At 33.0% G+C, this 22,017-nt stretch overlaps 1 pseudogene; it reads right to left on the bottom strand.

Annotated features, from left to right (window-relative positions):
- Window positions 1-10,741: 10,741 nt before the first annotated feature.
- LOC115513012 lies at window positions 10,742-11,260 on the bottom strand (annotated as a pseudogene).
- Window positions 11,261-22,017: the final 10,757 nt, after the last annotated feature.

Below are 22,017 nucleotides of genomic sequence, written 5' to 3'. Positions count from 1 at the left end.
TGGACTCTGACAAAGGAGCAAAGGCAATACAATGGAACAAAGATAGTCTCTTCAACAAATGGTATGTGGAAAACTGGATATCCACATGCAAAAAAAAAAAAAAAAAAAAAAAAAAAAAAGAATCTAGACAAAGAACTTCAATCCTTCACAAAAATTAACTCAAAATGGATGATAGACCTCATATAAAACATGAAAATATAAATATAAACTCCTGGAAGATAGCATAAGAAAAAAACTTAAATTACCTTGAGTATGGCAAAGACTTTCTAGATACAGCACCAAAGGCCCAATCTATGAAAGAAATAATTGATAAGCTAGACCTCATTAAAATTGAAAATGTCTGCTCTGCAAGACACAATGTCAAGAAAATGAGAAGACAAGCCACAGAGTAGGAGAAAATATTTGCAAAAGATACATCTTTATTTTTTTTTAATGTTTACTTACTTATTTTAAGAGAGAGAGCATGCATGCAAGTGGAGAGGGAAAGAGAGAGGAAAAGAGAGGGAATCCCAAGTAGGCTCTGCACTATTGAACTCATGAACTGTGAGATTATGATCTGAGCTGAAAATTAGGAGTCAGAAGCTTTAGCAACTGAGCCACCCAGCGCCCCAGCAAAAGAGACATCTGACAAGAGACTGTTATTCAAAATATACATATGTCTCTTAAAACTCAATAATAGTAAAACAAAGCAGCACAATTAAAAAATGAGGCAAAGACTTCCACAGATAGCTTATCAAAGAAGATTTACAAGCTTATCAAAGAAGATAACAAATAAGCATATGAAAAGATGCTTCACATCATATGTCATCAGGGAAATGCAAATTAAAACAACCATGAGATACCACTACATACCTATTAAAATGGTCAAAAATCCGAACAATGACAACATCAAATGCTTACAAGAATGTAGAGCAGTAGAAACTCTCACATATTGCTGTTGGGAATGCTTAATGATACAATCGGTTTGGAAAATAATATGGTGATCTCTTATAGAACTAAACATTCATACCATATGATCCAGCGAACATGCTCTTTGGTATTGACTCAAATATCAAAACTTATGGTTTTGGGGTTAAGTGAAAATTTATGGTCACACAAAATATGAACATGGTGTTAATAACCACTCCATTAAAAATTGCTAAAACTTTGAAAGAGCCAAGAAGTCCTTCAGTAAATAAATACATGTACATTATTGTACAATGCACATCCAGACATTGGAATATAATTCAGTGCTAAAAGGAAATGAGCTAGCAAGCCATGAAAAGACAGAGGAAACATAAATCCATATTATTAAGTCAAAAATCAAATCTGAAAAGGCTATACACTATATGATTCAACTTTGACATTCTGGAAAAGGCAAAACTATGGAGACAGTAAAACATCAGTGGCTGTCAGGGGTGGGTGAAAAGGAGGGATGAATAGGCAGAATACAGAGAATTTTTAAGGTAGTGAAACTATTCCATATGATACTACAGTGGTTAACATATGTCATTATATACTTGTCCAAAGCCATAGAATGTACAATCCCAGAAGTGATCCTAATATAAATGATTAGCTTTGGGTGATAATGATGTATCAATGTAGGTCCATGTATTGTAACAAATGTGCCACTCTGGTAGGGGATGTTGATGGAAGGGGGTTGTTATGCATGGGTAGGGGTGCAGGGTATATGGGATCTTTCTGTATTTTCCACTCAATTTCTCTGTGAACCTAGAACTTCTCTAAAGATAAGATTATATAATATATATATATATATATATATATATATATATATATATATCTCAAAGAAGTATCTCTAGAACTGAGAGATGGTATTGAAGGAGCAATCTGTATTTTCATATTTTCATATCACAGTCTCAGAAATAGAATAATGATACTTTGGGAGCGCCTAGGTGGCTCAGTTGGTTGAGCGACCGACTTCTGCTCAGGTCATAATCTCGCAGTTTGTGGGTTTGAGCCCACGTTGGGCTCTGTGTTGACAGCTCAGAGCCTGGAGCCTGCTTCAGATTCTGTGTCTCCCTCTCTCTCTACCCCTCCCCTGCTCATGCTCTGTGTCTCTCTGTTTCTCAATAATAAATAAATGTTAAAAAAAATAATAAAACTCTTTTAAAAAAAAAGAATGATGATGCTTTGAATAATACATGTTCCAAGAACAGAGAAAAATTAAATCTCCCCCAAATTAACTTGACTCTCTTAATAGGTCATGCATATGAAAAAGAAAAAAAAAATGTTCGGTTAAACTTAATTTTGTAAAAAAAATTTTAATGTTTATTTATTTTTGAAACAGAGAGAGAGAAAGAGAAAAAGAGCTTGAGAGGGGAAGGGCCAGACAGAAAGGGAGACACAGAATCTGAAACAGGCTCCAGGCTCCAAGCTGTCAGCATAGAGGCCGATGCGGGGCTTGAACTCACCAACCATGAGATCATGACCTGAGCTGAAGTTGGACGCTTAACCAACTGAGCCACCCAGGCACCTCATGACCAGTTAAGCTTAAAATTATAACTATGGAGAAAAACAAACAAGAACTGAGAACAAGAGAAGATGCATATGCAAAATGATAACAGATGCAGTAGTTATTTTTTAATAACCAGTAAACTAGCATCTTCTATTTATACATTCTTTGACAACATAATAGCTGGCTAGCAGTGTATACATATTATTTTTCCTGTATCTCAGATGTGGTGCTAAGTACTGTGCAGTCATTTCATTTTACAATTTGTCCTCACAAAAATGCAGTGTCAGCAGGAAGGACCAGCATAGTCATCATCAATCAAGTGTGTGTGGAAATGCACAATCTCAGTCCCGACTCTGGACCTTCAGAATCTGCTCTTGAACCACCTCCTCAAGTGATGTGGATGCCTATTAAAGCTTGAGAAGATTGGCTTACATCTCACAGGCCTTCCCTAAGATCACAAAGATATATGGAATCTTATGATTGAAGAGAAAATTGCCTCAAAAGATTAAAAAAAAGAAAAACCCACCCCATCTTGGTGACTTGTGTTGCACAGTCTCCTGGTAGTCACAATTATCAATTCAAATATTTAAAAGTGATTGAAATAGTATCTGAGACCCCTCTCAGATATATAGGTAATGGATTCAAAATGGTACAATGTAGACACACTGTATGATATTTTCATTTAATTTTTTCTTCAGGATAGACTAAAGGAATGCGAAAATTAGGTTCCTGTACTCACAAAAATCAGATGCCTTCTTTAGTATTTGGATGGAAACCACGTGTTTCGGATTTTTCATTCTTTTAGGTCCTACACTAATAAATGCTTGCAAGTAATTATTATTTTTAAAGACAAAATAATCGACCCTGCATTCTACTTTAAATCATGGATGTGATCACTGAACTGTGCGCCTGTGTTGTTAACGGGAGCAGTTAAAGATAGATAAGAAACGTAATTTTAAAATTAATTGTTTGAGACATAGGTTTTTTGTGCATCTCGAGTTAAAGTATATTTAGATTTCTGATAGTTACAAAGGGTTTTGTTATGTGAAAATTATCAAAATAGTATTGAATCTATATGCAGATTATATGCTTTAAAAGACCATCTGCTCTTTTACATTGTGTTATCTTAACATTTACACATAGCTCTGAAAATAACCATTTAAGATTGAAATCTTAAAACACCCATAAAAATTAATTGATTTTTTTTTACTACCTTCCTGAGTTCATTGCATTACTGGTATGGATATATATTATACTGTATTATCCTTTCTCCATCTCATTAGTCTTTTTGGCACTGAAAGAATAGAACATTTTAAGAATAGGAAGGCTGTAGGACTTAAAACTCTATGATAGTTTACTTTATAAAAAAAAAAATGACTGTTTTAAAAATAAGTTAATTTTTTCTGAGTCTACGTTTGTATGATAACTACAAAGCCCCAAATGTTATCTAAATCATACAAACAATTGACATTCATTTTTTGATAGATTTATAAACCTATTGATGTTAGTTACATAGTTTTCCAAATTTAATTGACATTTTGGTGATTTTAAAGATAAATTTCACTGTATTGCCAAATAAACTTATTCAAATATGTATTTAATTTATTATTATCATATTTTAATATTCTATAATTTTGACTTACTTAAACATATGAAAAGTTAAAAGCTTACAATTGAAATTTTTTTTAATTTTCTTTTTTTTTTTTACATTTTATTTATTTTTGATATAGAGAAACAGAGGATAAGTGGGGGAGGGGCAGAGAGAGAGGGAGACGCAGAATCTGAGGCCGGCTCCAGGCTCCGAGTTGTCAGCACAGAGCCCTACCCCAGGGCTCGAACTCACGAACCGCGAGATCATGACCTGAGCGGAAGTCAGTCGTTTAACCAACTGAGCCACTATTCAAAGTTTTAATGTAGCAAATGGAAATCCTCTTATTTCGCATGATTCCTGCTTCATTGCTTTGACTCCACTCATTTTTCAGGCACATCTGTAAGAGGCCTGCAGAGACCACAATGGCCTATACATTTATAAATGAATTAAATGTCCATTTCATAGATGCTGGAAAGCTTAATGCTGTACCCAGTCTTTTTGCCATTTCTGGTTTTTTTACAGTCACATGAGCACATCTACCTATAAGTTTAAAGATTCCATTGTCCATCTGCTGTTTGGTTCAGCATCAAACAGGCTGTCACATATCAATCACACCTGTAATAGATTTTACCTAAGCTTTGTGAAGCCAGCAGGCTGCTTATTATACAAAACATAAAGTTGAGTATTGGATATATTGTTTCTAAAATTGTTTAAGTGCCATTAGACACACTCTGCCTGCTAGAATTTTTATCCCTCCTCCCCCCCCCCCACCCACAACAGATTTTCTCAACATAGCACCATTGAAATTTGGGCCCAATAATTTTCTTGTTGTAGGGGTCTTAATTGTACATCACAACATGTTTAGTAGCATCCATGCCCACCACCCTCTAGATGCCAGTTGCAACACCCACCAGGTTAGGACAACCAAAAATGTCTGCTGACGTTGTCAACTGGTCCCCAAGCGAGCCCTGCTTCCCTTGTTGAGAAGCATTGGACTAGGAAAAAAAAAAAAAAAAACAACTTTAAAGGAGAGTGTGTAATTTTCAAAGATACATTATTTTTTCCATTTCTTCTACTTGCTCATTTCTCTTTTTTCCCCCAAGAAGGAAATACACTTATTAAAGGGTATTACATAGCCTGAGAACCTCTAGCTGAGCTACAGTCTCCAACCCGGAGCCTACATAAAAAGGAGTACCTGTAGCACAAGGTACCCCACTGCTCAGCAGAGCCCTTACCACTGTGCTATCATAGGACACAGACACTGAAACTCCCAACTTACAGTATGTAGAATATATCCTGAATGATGGCTCCTGCCTATTGCCTCTGAAGGTCAGAGGTCTCTTTGCCAATCTCCCCACCCTCATCAGAACAGAATCTTCACCACGCTTTCTTCACAGTCCTCAGAGCTGAGATCTCAACAAGATGTGCTTGTTTGGTAAATGAAGTATCTTCTCTCTCGTTTCTGAGCACTTGGGTCAACCATAGTTTCTGTCAAGGAGTGTAAATTCATATTTTCATAAATAGATGAACTAAATGACTTATTTGAATCCATATGTGTATATACATGTGTGTGTATTAGTGTGCATGTATGTTTATAAATATTCAGTCAAAAGTTTCTGAAGACTTTATAAAATAGATAGTATCCCCAATGTATATCATTTTTAAAACATTTTTTAATGTTGATTTTATTTTTATTTTTGAGAGAGAGAGACAGGACATGAGCAGCAGAGGGGCAGAGACAGAGGGAGACACAGAATGTGAAGCAGGCTCCAGGTTCTGAGCTGTCAGCACAGAGACTGACACTGGGCTCGAACTCACAAACTGCGAGATCATGACCTGAGCCGAAGTTGGACACTTAACTAACTGAGCCACTCGGGCGCCCCAAATATCATTTTTTAATAAATATAATACATCTTGAATATCCAAAGGTATATAAAATGTAGCCAGCATAATTTTGCTTTAAAGTATTTCAATCATATATTTAAAGGTACCCAATTATAATACTATTTATTCCTCACATCACAGATTTGCATTAATGGTACATATTTTTGTATAGCACATTTAAGTGATTGATGAATACATATAACATATTTCTTTAGAATAAAAAATGTCATTTCGAGTATGGAAACATGATCTCTAATCATTAAGAATAATTCCATTAAATATTTAATTACATAGTAAACTTAAAATATATCTATCAATATATGAATATTATATACATATATATATATATATATTTATCAGTATAAGGCATAAACCACTGCAAATTTATCTTAAAAGCTCCTCATTCAAGATTTAGCATCTTTTCACCGAGACTAGCACTCTCAGTATAAAATTTATCATGCATGATATTTGCTAAGTAATATGTTATATACACAAAATGTTGTATTTAACTGAAAACAAAAAGCTGCAATTTTTTAATGGTTGGTCTGAGGAGAGCTTTTAGGGAGAGAGGATTTATTAAGCCTACCTCTTGATATATGAACTCACAGTGCTCTGATAATAGGGAAAGGATAAGTCATTTTCATTAGGAAAAAAATAGGATAGGGCTGCCTGGGTGGCTCATTCAGTCAAGCATCTGACATCGGCTCAGGTCATGATCTTGAGGTTTGTTAAGTTTGAGCTCCATGTCTGGCTCTGTGCTAACAGCTCAGAGCCTGGAGCCTGCTTCACACTCTGTCTCCCTCTCTCTCTCCTCCTCCCCAGCTCATACTCTGTGTCTCTCTCAAAAATGAACATTATTTTTTTTTTTCTTCAACGTTTATTTATTTTTGGGACAGAGAGAGACAGAGCATGAACGGGCGAGGGGCAGAGAGAGAGGGAGACACAGAATCGGAAACAGGCTCCAGGCTCCGAGCCATCAGCCCAGAGCCCGACGCGGGGCTCGAACTCCCGGACCGCGAGATCGTGACCTGGCTGAAGTCGGACGCTTAACCGACTGCGCCACCCAGGCGCCCCAACATTAATTTTTTTTTAAAAGGATAAAGAAAAAATTAGGATAATGCAGTTAAGTTGCTCACTTGTGCAACATTGAAATAATTTTTTAAGAAATTCTACAGGGAGTTTTTGTCACACTGATAACTGAGAAAAATGTTCTCGAAAGAACAATACATTATTTGCAAGCAAGTAAAAATTAAATCGTTATTGCTATTAAGTTCAAATTACAAAATAAGACTTTAAAAATGCATATTATTGCTTTAAATACACAGATTAAGAAAATATTAAATGCAAAGAGGTAATAAACTGAAGTTTATTAAAATGGGTGATTGATCTTTGTAATATAAAATAATTTAGGAAATAAACCCACATCTTTGACAATTTTAATTATTTTATAAAGAAGATCAATAATAAATTAAAACATACATCTTGTTCATAATATACACCAATTATATGTATATGTATATATATATTGAATATCTATGTAATATATATTTGTACAATGTAATATGACTTAATTTATATATGTACAAATCTGTTTCCAAATTTCCCTAAAGCCCTCAAATAATGGTGAGCGCCCCCACCCTCAAAAACTTGCAATGCTATTTTGCCATGTTGATCTGTTCATTTGTCAATTGATCTGTTACAATGTAAGCTTTCTATTTCATCTTACTAATGCACATTTTCTCCTAGTATCAGAAGCCAGTATTTGGAGAGTAATTAAAAACTAAATTATGTGTATTTTTAAAACTTTTATTCCATTGTATCTTTCTGAACTATAAATTACTACTTGGAAAGAAAATAAGCTATACTTCCATGGAGGTGGTGAAATACGGGTAGTTGTTTTTTTTTATTAATAGGTTTATTGGTTAGATCAGTACTCTATTTACAGAAAATTTAAGAAGGTAGTATAGAGAGTTCCCACATATGCCCCGCTATAGACATACACAATTTTCCCTGTTTTTGACATCTTATTTTAGTATAAGGTAACGGTACATTTTGCTATAGTAAATAAACAAACAAGCAAACAAATAAATAAATATTGGTACATTATTATTCGCTAAAGTTCATAGTTTACTCAGATCTCCTTAGATTTTAGCTCATGTATTTTGTTGTTGTTCCATTATCCCATCCAGGATGCCACATATCATTAGTTGTCTTGTCTCCTTAGGTTTTCCTGGCTATGAAAGTGTCTCAGAATTCCACTGACTGACTTTACCAGTTTAGAGGAGTATTAAGAATATTATAGGATGGTTTTTTAAGAGTATGAGTATATGGATAGTTATTTTATAATTTGGGTTAAAATCCAATAATGCCATGTTTATTTTGTTGCATATATCATTCTCACTTTGGCCATTAGGTGCTCTTTTCAGTGGGATCCTGTGTCTCTTTAACATACCCCATTAGACAGCATGATTGTGGTTGGAGGCAGGGTGTGGGGTATGTGGATGTGGGTGTTTTTTGAGCACTTCCTTACTTTCTGGCAAGACAACATGTTCAAGGCTCATCCTGTGTATTTCCTACCCCAGTCCTAACATTAGTGTTTCTCCACGGAGCCTTCATTCCTTTTATTAGCTAATGGTATTAAAAATCAAGATCTGGGCATTAGGCATGTTCATTGCTACTGGAGTGTCATTTTGAAAATATAGTCTGTTATATTTATATAGTTATAGTTAGTATAGACTAAACTTTGTATATATACAGATATCTGTAAATACTAGCTCTTTATATAGCCATCTACTATTACATCAAGTGAAAAATGAGTTCTTACTGATGTCCCAACTCTAATCCATTACCATATAGATGATTCATCCTCTCCCCAAACCCCGAATTGCCAACTACTTATCTTTTACTCCTTTAGTTTTGCTCTTCCCGAATGGCATATACTTGCCATTGTACAGTAGGTAGTCTTTAAGACTGTTTTCTTTCACTTAGTAATGTGCTACAAATTTTCACCTAAACTGGCACATGACTATGAAATCATCTGACAAGACTATTTAGCTTTGTAAGAAACTACCAAACTCTCTTCCAAAGTCACTGTACTGTTTACATTCCACCAGCAATGAATGCGATTTCCTGCTGTTCCACATTCTTGTCAGCATTCGGTGTTGCTTGTTTTTGGATTTTAGCCACTCTAAGTGTGTAGTGATGTAATCATTGTGGTTTGCATTTGCAATTCCCTGATGACATAGGATACTGAGCTTCTTTTCCTATGCTTAGTTGCTATTTGTACATCTTCTCTGAGGTTTCTGTCCAGATCTCTTGCCCAGTTTTAACTGGATTTTTTTGATTCCTTATTGTTGAGTTTTAAGTGTCCATTATATATTGTGGATAACTGTCTTTATCTGATATTTGTTTTCTCCTATTAGTCTCTTATGTCTTAATGCTTTTCACAGTGTCTTTCGCAGAGCAGAAGTTTTTGTTTTAATGAAGTCCAACTTATCATTTATTCCACTCATGGATAATTCTTTTAATGTTGTTATCTGGAAAGTTATTGCCACATCTAAAGTCAGATTTTCACTTATCATCTCCTAAGAGTTTTGTACTTTTGCATTTTACATTTTAGATCTGTGATTCATTTTGAGGTACTTTTTATGAAATATGTAAAGTCTGTATATAGATTATTATTATTTTTTTGCATGTAGATATCCAACTGCTCCAGTGTCATAGGCTGAAAAGACTTCCCCATTGATTTGCCTTTGCTCTTTTATCAAAGATCAGTTGACTATATTTGTGTGGGTCTATTTCTGTGCTTTCTATTCTATTTCATTGATCTGTCTATTCTTTCTCAATACCACATTGTGCTGGTTACGGTAGCTTTGAAGCTTGGTAATGTCAATCCTCTGACTTTTTTCTTCTTTTTCAGCATTGTGTTAAATATTGTTGGGTCTTTTTATATAAATCTTAGAATCAGTTTGTTGATATCTACAAAATAACTTGCTAGGATTTTGTATAGGATTGTGTAGACTCTATAGATCAAGTTTGGAAGAAATAACACCTTAACAATACTGAATTTTTTATTCATGATCATACAATATCCCTCTATTTAGTGAGACCTTTGACTTCTGTCATCAAAGTCTTGTAGTTTTTTTCATATAGTCCTTGTACATACTTAAGAAGTTTTTCACTTACGTCATCTAATTTTTGTGCATAATGTTGTATTTTTAAATGTCAAATTAAATTTATTTATTGCTAGTACAAAGGAAAGCAATTGGCTTTTCAAATTAACCTTGTATGCTGCTACCTTGCTATATTCAGTAGTACCAGGAATTTTTATATTGATTCTTACAGATTTCAACGCAGACTATCATATCATCCGTTAATAGAGAGAGTTTTATTTCCTCCTTCACAGCATGTGTGTCTTTTCTTTTCTTAACTTTTTCCATCAGCTAGGACTTCCAGTATGGTGTTGAATAAAAGTGATGACAGGGACCATCGATTTGTTTCCCAATCTTAGGGGAAGGCATCTAGTTTCTCACCATTAAGTATGATATAGGGTTTTTGTACATGATATTTATCAAAATTTTTTGATAAAAATTTTTTAAAAACTATATTTTAATCACCATTTTATTTCCATTCAGGCCAAGGGGCAATTTAGAAAAAGTTTTATTGGAAGCGTGTAACCGAGGAAGTGTAAAAGGGCTGTCTACGCCTTTGTGTTCAGGTTAGCCTGTCAGCCATCTGGATGGAAACATAATCACCATGCCTTCCACAAGTGTAGCAAAATGCTTCACAATTGGTTGCTGAGTTGTAGGTTGTCATAAAATCTGCTTAGCATTTCCAAAGCTGCAGAGTCTTAGAGAATCAGAGCCTTTTCTTTCTGCCTTGGGATTTGTTGGAGTCACTGACCTGCCGGCCCCACTGAAAGCAAACCACAGTGCAGCAGCCTCTGCCACCATTTCCTCCTCTGGTCTCCACAAATTTGATGAGTTTTCCTCCTCTTCATCATGGTGCTGGACCCCATCATAGAAGCCATCGTTTCCGTGAAAATCTCTAGCCTTTCCGAGAAGACTGTGGATGGGAATGTGCTTTTTGGTCCATCTTGCTTTGGGGCCATCCTTTATGGAATAGGTGAGACAAGTCCTCTGGAATGCTTCCCCACCACCATCCTGAAACAATTTGGGCACTTCATCAGGACCCAGATTTCAAAAAAGCTCCACTGGCTGAAGAGGACACACAAGGACAGGTCTTGGCACTCTATGTTTCTTGTTCATGAATGAAAAGGACAGTCCTGCTTTGAGAAACACCATGGAAGACTTGGTGAATCTGAATGCCATTTCCTCACACTTTGAGGTGTGGAAGTTCCCCTCTATTTTTAGTTTGCTGAGAGGTTTTTTTGTTGTCTTTGTTCTTTTTCCATTTTTTTCCATCATCATGAAAGGGGATGTTAGATTTTGTTTTTTTTTTTTTTCTGATTTTATTCATTTGAGGGTGTGATTTTTTTTTTAGCCTGATGATCTGATTGATTATACTAATTTTTCTGAACATTGAAACAGTTTTACATACTTGGAATAAACCCACTTAGTGATGATGTATACTTTTATCTTTTCTTAAATATCTTATTCAAGTTTACTTTCAAAAAAAAAACCAAATTACCTAGTAATATTCTGTTTAAGACACTGAGTCCAGTAACTGTGGCTTGAAGCACACATACAATGAATTATCTGTTATCTATCTATCTATCTATCTATCCAGCATCTAACGTATCTACCTCTGTCTCTTTTTATTCCAGCACAAGAAATCATCAACAAGCTCTTATTATTATCTCTCAAAACCTGTTTTCTGTCCTTAATTGTTGCAAAAACAATGGAATTGATGGAAGCACTGACTGTGTGGAGAATCAGTCTTGTTTTCATTTATATTTTGACAAATTATTAACCTCTTAAACTCACAGATTAGCCACCTGAACAACAGAGATGATAATAATTTATTCATTGTACTATTGGGTCAGTTTTACCAATATTGTTTTAAAATTCTCTTTGTTCCCAAAGTTTTCAGGAAACTAACCTATTATAGAATGTCATTTCTACTGAAAATATTTTCTGTTTTTCTAGATTAGCAAATATATTCATGGCACAGGGTGCACCTTTGGATAGAATATATTTACTCTATGTAATCACAAAGGAGTATTTAGATCAATGCAAAAATATTTAAATCATCAGAATGCTCTGAAAAGAATACTTACTCGTATTATGCAAATATTTAATTGTGTTTTATTCTTGGACATATTAAATCGATGAACTCTTAAAACTAAACAAGAATATTTTCTGACCTTGAGAACTTCTGCTTTAAAAACTTAAACAGAGAAAAACCACCCAAGACAGACTTGGAAAATATCAGCGTATATGTATCGTAAGGTTTTATTTTGTTTTGTTTTTGTCACCAAAATGGCTTTAATGGTGAAATGGCCATCTGAATTTTTTTTTTCAATATATGAAATTTATTGTCAAATTGGTTTCCATACAACACCCAGTGCTCATCCCAAAAGGTGCCCTCCTCAATACCCATCCCCCACCCCCCCCCCCCCCCCCCCCATCAACCCTCAGTTTGTTCTCAGTTTTTAAGAGTCTCTTTTGCTTTGGCTCTCTCCCACTCTAACCTCTTTTTTTTTTTTTCCTTCCCCTCCCCCATGGGTTTCTGTTAAGTTTCTCAGGATCCACATAAGAGTGAAACTATATGGTATCTGTCTTTCTCTGTATGGCTTATTTCACTTAGCATCACACTCTCCAGTTCCATCCACGTTGCTACAAAGGGCCATATTTCATTCTTTCTCATTGAATGGCCATCTGAATTTTTGAAGGTAGGTACTTTTCTGTGCAAACTTTTTCATCTGGGAGTCCTTATGCATAACATTATCTTCTTAGTAATTTATATTATATTTTTACCCTTCAAGTTTTGCTTAGTATGTTCTGCTAAATGTTGACCATCAAGTGACCAATAGTCATGTTATCTTCTTCTGTATTTAACAGGCAGTAATATTTCTCAAGTTTAGCATAATGTTGTGTGTGTAACATAATATTTTTGTGATAGTTTTCTAATATATTAATCATAATATTAAGGAAGGTAATTTTTATTTATAGTTTGCTAAAAACTTGTGCAAGAATTTTTCATGATTTGTATACTTATTGAGTATCTCTTTAAGAAGAATTTCCATAAGTAACAGCTGATTAACATGACTCATAACATTTATTGGAATGATTGAATTTGAATATATCTCAGGCAAATAAGAATAGTCTTTTTTAAGATTTTTAAAAATGTTTATTTATTTTTGAGAGACAGAGAGACACAGAGTATGAGCAGAGGAGGGGAAGAGGGAGGGAAACACAGAATCTGAAGCAGGCTCTAGGCTCTGAGCTGTCAGCAAAGAGCCCAGTGCAAGGTTCAAACTTACCAACCAAACTGGGAGATCATGACTTGAGCTGAAGTTGAAGGCTTAACTGACCGAGCCACCCAGGTGCCCTAGAATAGTCTCTTTCTAACAGAAGGAGATCCAGGAAGAATTTTCAAATACAGCATGTGCTCCCATTAGTAATTCTAAAACTTACATTAACTCATTTAATAAATTTTAGTGTTACTTTGCTAGTTTTTTACAATATGTCATTTTTAAATAAAAAATCTCACATGAATTACTTTATAAAAATATTAAAACTATAATCAAAACACAACCTACAGTACTAGAGAAAATATTTATAAATCATAAATATCTGATAAGGATTTAGTATCCAGAATACATAAAGAGCAATTCAATGCCAAAAAGAGAAGCCAGTTAAAAACAGGCAAAGGATTTGAATAGATAGTTGTCCAAAGTATATATACAACTGACCAATAAGTACCTGAAAAGATGCTCAACATGATTAGTCAATATGGGAATTCAAATTAGTGAGATTCCACTTCATATCTACTAGGATGTCTGCAATATTGACAACTAAGTAAGATGGAAAACAAAAGTATTGACAAGGATGCGAAGAAATAAGAACACTTGTGCATTGTTGGTGGTAACATAAGATTGTGTAGCCGCTGTGGAAAACAGTCTGATGGTACCTCAAAACGTAAAGCATGACATTACCATATGATGAGCCATTTGACTTTCAGGTATATACACACACAAAAAAAAAATTAATAGGGATTTAAATAGGTACTTATAAAAAAAGGTAGAAACATGTGTACATCAACTGATGAATACATAAACAAATGTACACACACACACACACACACACTCACACTCACACTGGAATATTATTCAGCCGTAAAAGAAATGAAGTTCTTTTCTGATACACCCTACAATGTGGATGGACCTGAAAACACTATGTTAAATTAAATAAACTATACAGAAAAGGACAAATATGGTATGTTTTCACTTATACGAGATATCTAGAATAAACAAATTCATAGAGGCAGGATAGATTAAGGGACTAGAGGAGGCAGGAATGATGAGTTATTGCTTAATACATACTGAATTTCTACTTAGTGTGATAAAAATGTTCAGAAACAAATAGCAGTGATGGTTGCACAACATCATGAATGCAATAACCAATTCTAAAATTCTGTTCTTATTATTTAAGGTAGATTCTGAAATAATAATGGATACTGGTTGAATGATTGAAAGTCAGTCTTTGACACTAGTCTTAACATGGCAATCGTTCTAAGACCTTCTTTGAATTACTAAACCATCTGCAGCCCCATGTTTACACAGCTGTAAGTTAAGGACATTCTAAAAGATAATCCTTGAGGATTTGCAAGCCCAATTATATTATGATGATATACAATTTTTCTGTTCATCTTAACAAGTTGGTATAAAGGTCATTAAAAACATGAACTATCATCAGGATAAAAGTTACTATAGAAACCACTTCTATGATTATGTTGATTCCATTGCTTTCAGGCATTATTAGACTGAATAAAAGTATTGAAACTTGGAACGGGTAATATAGAGGAAGACTAGCATTACTGGTATATCAAATTGGAAGTTCGCAGTTTTAGTCACATTAAGAAAAAGGAATTTCTTGTCATGTCTTAAGAATGTGAAATAAATATGGGAAGCTCTGTCTCCTTTCAGTGAATAAATAAAACCAGAACTTTCAGATTTCTTGGATGGCTGATCACTTATAAATTGGTTCAGTGGCCTTTGCAGAAAGGTTGACTTCCTTTCTCAGAGTCTCTGACACTCAGAAAAATTCTATAATTATGACTGTAAGTTTTATTCTTTTTTAGAAGATTAATCAAATAAAAATATATGTCTTGTTTAATATTGTTTTAAATACAAAGGGAATTTTATATGTTGATGGGATTTAAATTAATTCTCAAAAATGTAAAAGAAGCACATATAATGTCAGAGAACAAGCAAGGAATTAAATCTAACTTGAATATTTGGACTGTAATGGTCATGGAAGGATTTCCCTCCTGTATTATTTAAAAAATGATGGGGTTTATAGGACAATGTAAATGTAAATGCATATAGACTATGATCAAGTATTTTCTTAATAATACTATTTCACTATAGATCAATCCCCATTAAATGATCATATTTAATCCCGTGAGTTTATGTTTACGATATCTAAAATCGCTTTTTTATTATGATCCTTATTACTGTATATATGAATGATTATTCTTCATACTCAGGAATCAACTAAATTTGAAAGGTGAAGCTAAAACTTGATGTCAATTATTATGTAAGTAAACTTAAGTATTTGATATTTCGTGTTCAGGCTTCCTGATCCAGATTTTTGTCTTCATTTTACCTACTACATCTATTTATAATTCTTTTCTGCTCCCATTGATGTTGGTCACAGCATGCTGTGAGAATCTTTCTTTGCTCACAGGTTTACTTTACAGAGGTAAGGGTTAATAGCAGCAGGCAAGACTCCCTGCAGTAATCTGGGTCACTTATATTTTACAGTTCAGTGATTCCTTTGCCCAAAAGACTCTTAAATTACAACCATGACTACACACACATACACACACACACACACACACACACGCACACACACACCATTCATTTTGTGCAAGAGTTAATATGAAGATAATGCAATGTTTATGAAAAATGAAAATAAAAAGTAATAGGAGGGAGAGAAGGCATATAAAATTCTGGTTACTATTTCTATGCTGTATTTTCTTGGATTTTCTCCTACTTTCAGTAGTCTTGTTTATGCAAAGATATATTGTCCAAGAGAGAATGTAATTCCATGGCAATTTCTCAGCTTTGAAAAAATGTTTTAAGCCACCATCCACAGGTGCTATATCATAGCCATCATGGAATAAGTAACTACTGCAAGCGTGTAGATTAGTCCAGAAAGAATATTTAGAAATAATAGAATTCTGATCACGCCTGCGATGCCAAAGGTGAACTTAATGGCACATGAAACTTAATCTTATCTCAGTTATTGCTTACTAATACCTAACAATTAAAATCAAACAATTTCTTTTTTTTAAATTTTATTTATTTATTTTCAGAGAGAGAGCATGAGCAAGGGAAGGGCAGAGAGAGGAGAGAGAGAATCCCAAGCAGGCTCCATGCTGTCAGTGCAGAGCCTGATGTGGGGCTCGAACTCACCAACCATGATATCATGACCCGAGCCGAAATCAGGAGGCAGACACTTCACCAACTGAGCCACCCAGGCGTCCCTAAAATAAAGCAATTTCTTATTTTCATGCTATTCTATGATTTATAAGCATTTATCCTACGTATGTAAATCTTGTGTATGAATAACAAACTATCAAAGATAATTCAAATATAAAAAGGTATTTTGATCCAAGGAACACAATGAAAAATATCACTTTCCACTTTAACAAAACTATTATGTTTAATTTTTATTTCTTATGTTTATACTTTTTATTTATTATAAACACAGACAAAAGGGTATGTTTTATTTTTTTAACTAAAGCATATCTGTAAATATATACACCATAAAAAATTACCAGTTTATATTATTTTGTAAGCTAAGAGTTTACATATTAAATGTGTAGTAAGCATTTTTCCATACTATTAAACAATTTTACATTTGTATAAATTTTAATTATTGATGTACAAAATATAACAAATATTGAATAAAAATCTCAAATTATCACAATTTTATTTTATTCATTTTTTAAACATTTCTTGGAGAGTTTTTTTTTAAGAATTAAAAAATATTATTTAAATATAGCTAACATACAATGCTCTGTTAGTTTCAGATGCACAACATAGAGATTCTACAATTCTATATACCACCCAGTGCCCACCATGATACATTTATTTACCATCAGTCACCATGCAACATTTTGACAATATTATTAAGTATATTCCCTATGTTATAGTTTTATCTCTGTGACTTACATATTTTATAACTGAAAGTTTGTATGTCTTAATTTCCTTCACTTTTTTGCCCATTTCCCTGGTTCCTCTCTCCTCTGGCAATTAGCAGTGTATTCTCTGTATTTATGAATTTGCTGTTTGTTTGTGCATTGTTTTTAACTCAACTATTAGTGGGATGATATGGAATTTATCTTTATCTGACTGATTTATTCTACTTAGTATGATACCCTCTAAGTCCATCCATGTTGTCACAAATGGTAAGATTTTATTCTTTTTATGTCTGAATAACATTCCATTTAATATATATGCCACATTTTCTTTATTCATCCACCTATGGATGGAAACTTAGGTTATTTCCATATCTTGGCTGTTATAAATAATGCTGCAATGAACCTAGGGGTGTGTAGAGTGCAGGCATTTAAACGATTGGACATTATACGACTGACCATCATATAGAATTAATTTTTATAAACCAGTTTTCTCATTTTTGGATATGTCCATCTTTTCATTTTAATAACCAATGTGATGACAAATAGTCATCAAATTAAACTAATATGTAACAAGTTATAATTTTATGGAATAAATTTCTCCAAGTAAAAATACAAAACTTTACTGTTTCTGATATATATTGTGAAATGGTCTTCTAGAAAACTGTTCTGATATGCACCTTTGCAAGCCATACAATCAATTTCTTGTTTTCCCACATTCTGAAATAATTTTGTGTTATCAATTTATTAATATTTTAGAAGTTGACGCTGTTTAAAAGTTAAAATTTATTTTTTTTCTATTCAGATATTTTATTTATTAGATATTTAGTTTGTATTTGAAAATTGTGTTCTTTTTGCAACTATCTGTATTATTGATGTCTTTTAAGAAAGATTTGATATTTGAAAAAATAGTTTTCCACAATGATGTTAATCATATTATGTTATATTTGTACATCAAATGTATGTTTTAGTTTTATAATGATGGTACCAGTTTTAGGTCATTTCTTATAATTATTAAGTCACCAAAGGAACTAGTCTTTTTGTACAGATTAGAATTTGATGAATTCAGTAATTAATAACCTTCTCTAAAGGGAAATAAAAACAACTAAGAGATTTTACTAGATAATTTCTTTGAATTATCATTATAAAATCTAATTAGAATACAGTCTCCACAAATTAAAAGAGTTAGCAGCAGCACAAGTTTTAGTATGAAATAGTATATCACTAATTGAATGTGAATTGGACCATATATTCCAATTACGATCCTTCATACGATATAGGAAATAGTGGTGTATTATAAAGTATAACATTAAAACTTCATTAAATCAAACTCAAAATCTATTAAAAGATAAATATTCATGCATTTATCTCGGTCTTACCAACAATAACAAGACTTTTATATATCATTAATCTTGGCTTTCTAAAGCAGAGGTTTTAATAAACTTGAATATTTCTTATATATGACTCCTTAACTTTATTTTCATCCAAATGAAAATATATTGTTTTAATTCTAATTACAAAATTAAGAATATATTATTATTGTGCAAAATAATTTTCTGCCATTGCAAAATGCATAAAACGATCAAAATCACTAACACCTAATTAAATAATTACTGTTTTGTATTGGTGCGCATCTTTATATAATGTATATCTGAACATGGGTATATGTGTAGGCAGTATGTTTGGGTGTCTATATTTCAAAATAAGACCAATGTATCGATATTTCATGCTAACCACAGCACTTTGTCAAAGGATATGGACATTTTGTAAAACTAGTCCTCCATAGTCCTGCATCGAAAAGTTATACTTCTGAAAGGTGTATGTTATCATAAATTCTATAGAAGAATGCGTTGAACCTGACCATTGTCACTCTTAATATGCTTCATCATCATACAAAATGAAATTTCTAATGGTAACATTATTTTAGATTGCATTTCTACAAACAGCAGTGGAATGAAACAAATTTTTTTCTATTTTTACTTAATTTTGGACAATTCTTGTGAATTTTCTGAACATATACTGACCTTTTTTTCCTTTGAGTTATCCAATTTCTATATTAAATAATAGGAGTGTTTTTCTCTACTATAGGTATTAAGTTAATATCAGTTATGGTGCAAATATTTTTCATATTTTGAATATTGTTTGAGTTCATTGTTGTGTTTTACTAGTTTATCTCCTTAAGCTGTATTTCTTTTTTAAATTTTTTAATGTTTCTTTATTTTTGAGAGGGGGTGTGGGCTTAGGGGCAGAGAGAGACACACACACAGAATCTGAAGCAGGCTCCAGGCTCTGAGCTGTCAGCACAGTGCGTGATGCGGGGCTCAAACTCACAAACTGTGAAATCATGACCCAAGCCAAAGTCGGACATTTAACTGACTGAGCCACCCAGGTGCCCTGAGTTGTAATTTTTTTCTAATGTTTCTATTTTCTCCTATGCAGAAAAATACAGAATTTCTGTATTTTCTGTAATTCATATTTAATGTATAAATACCCATCTGTGCCAAAGCTAATTAAATATCTACCTTTAGTTATTTTGTACTCCATAGTGTCATTTTAATGCATACTTTTAATTTATTGACCTTTTATACTACATGTAAAACCCATAATAATTTTTCAGTATTTTATATTATTTCTACGTGTAGTTCATTATAAAATAGATGCAATATTATATGTTATGTATACTATATATTACACAACATGTTGTTATTTATTAAAGAGTTAATTTGGTAGTACTAACATTTTTAATGTTTTTTATTTATTTTGAGAGAGAGAAAGAGCTGGCAGGCGTGTGTCCTCATGCACACATGAGTGGGAAAGGGGCAGAGAAAGAGTGGGAAGAGAGATAATCCCTGCAGGCTCCACACTGTGGGCACAGAACTTTGAGATCATATCTGAGCTGAAATCAAGAGTCAGATACTTAACCTACTGAGCCACCCAGACACCCCTGGTAGCACTAACTTTATTTTTGGTTGTGTCCTCTTAAAAAAAATATATATGACTCCATAACCAAATATATTTCGATATTGATGGGAACACATTACAAATGAGAAAATGATCAGTTAATTAGGGTGTTGTATATTAATATTCATATTACTTTAGTATTTGTTAAGTCTCTTCTATTTATAAGACTCTGAATAGTAGGTTAGCATGTACAATCTCATTTGATTATCATTTGCCCCTATGAAGAGAATTTTCTTATCCCCATTTTATAGATGAATAAATGTTTGCTCAGAGCATTACAATACGTTGATTAATGTCACAGACTCACGACAATCAGAAAATCTAGTCCGCAACCAAGAACCTTAAAGATTCCTATGTTGCTTAAAGGAGTTAAGTGCTTGTTCTCAATGAGAAAGACTTGGGCTGTATTTTAGTTCTATGTTCTAACACAGTAGCATAAATAATTCTGCTACTTGACTTAAATTGAGTAATAATGAAGCCATGGGGGAAAAAAAAACAAACAAACAAAGTTCATTCAATGGTATAAAGTAAATCAGTCATAAATTAAATTTGGGAAGGCATTATACAGTAAGGTAATATCTCTTTGTTAATAGCACATTTATGTTTTAACCTTATATGTGATTTTTAAGAGTTCAATAGTACAATTTCTTTGAATTATATCTCATTTTACCAAATCCTGCAGTGTATGTCTACTCAGTTTCTGTAATATGTGTCAGTAAAAGTAATAACTGAAAATATTATACTTGGAGATTCTAATAATGACAGCAGCTAGCCAATACATATTTCAGAAAAATAAAATTTGTCACATATATTCACAGTACATTTTGTCCCTCCAGCTAAATTTTTTAATATTTTGAGATACCTCTTTTATTAAAACAGAAATGAAAAAGTATTTTAGGAGTTATTGAAATGACAAAAATGCTATTTTTAAATTGAATGGCTTTATTATTTGCAAGAGATATTATATTTTCAAATGAAGATGTGAGCACATTAACAGCATTCTAATCACATTGTTCTGGAAACTATGACTAAGATGAGTATGTTTCCAGACATATTGATTATACAATCAATGATATTGTATATCCACCTACAGGCACACATTCATTGATATATAGGCATACCTATATCTTCGCCAGGACATTTTTTTCTATTATTACTTTCTTTGTATGTTCTAATTTATGTTAGTACAAATTCAAATATTTTCCAATATTTGATTCCTTATAACAGGAAGCTACACATAAAAAGGTAGGAAATAATCTTAAATATTCTAAGGCCTCATTTATATGTGGGTTCTAACAATAAACATATATTTAAAGTAAGTTTAAAAGCAATTAACACTTTTTCTTTCCCTTCCCTAAAGGTGGAGAAGGAGGAAAAGGGGACCAGGAAGCAACATCTCTTTGTTTAAAATATTTAGGTAATGTTTCTAGAAACATCAATCTGTTTTTAATACTGGTTTTGCAACTGTGTCAACTTTTCTCTATGTCTTGTGTTTTTATTAACTGTTAATATAATATACTAGAAAAAAAAAATAAAAAAACTAGTAGGTTTGGTTCCTGAAGACATATATCTACCAAACTATGAAAAGAATGCAGTTTTCATTAGGGCAAATGAATTCAAGAGGTACGATTTAATATATATTCTGCTATTGATGAAATGAGTTTTCAAAGGCTTTGATTTCTGGTCATCTAAATGTTTTAATATGTTATGGTTTCTGTTTTAATACGTTGTTGGGACTATGACAATCTCCTTGTTTTCTTCAAGTATCTGTTTACCAAACACTCCATAGTAAGAG

The sequence above is a fragment of the Lynx canadensis genome, chromosome B1 (genome assembly GCF_007474595.2).
Source record: "Lynx canadensis isolate LIC74 chromosome B1, mLynCan4.pri.v2, whole genome shotgun sequence".
Classification (NCBI taxonomy): Eukaryota; Metazoa; Chordata; class Mammalia; order Carnivora; family Felidae; genus Lynx; species Lynx canadensis.
Note: the sequence above shows the minus strand (reverse complement) of the source record. Positions and strands in the feature narration are given on the sequence as shown.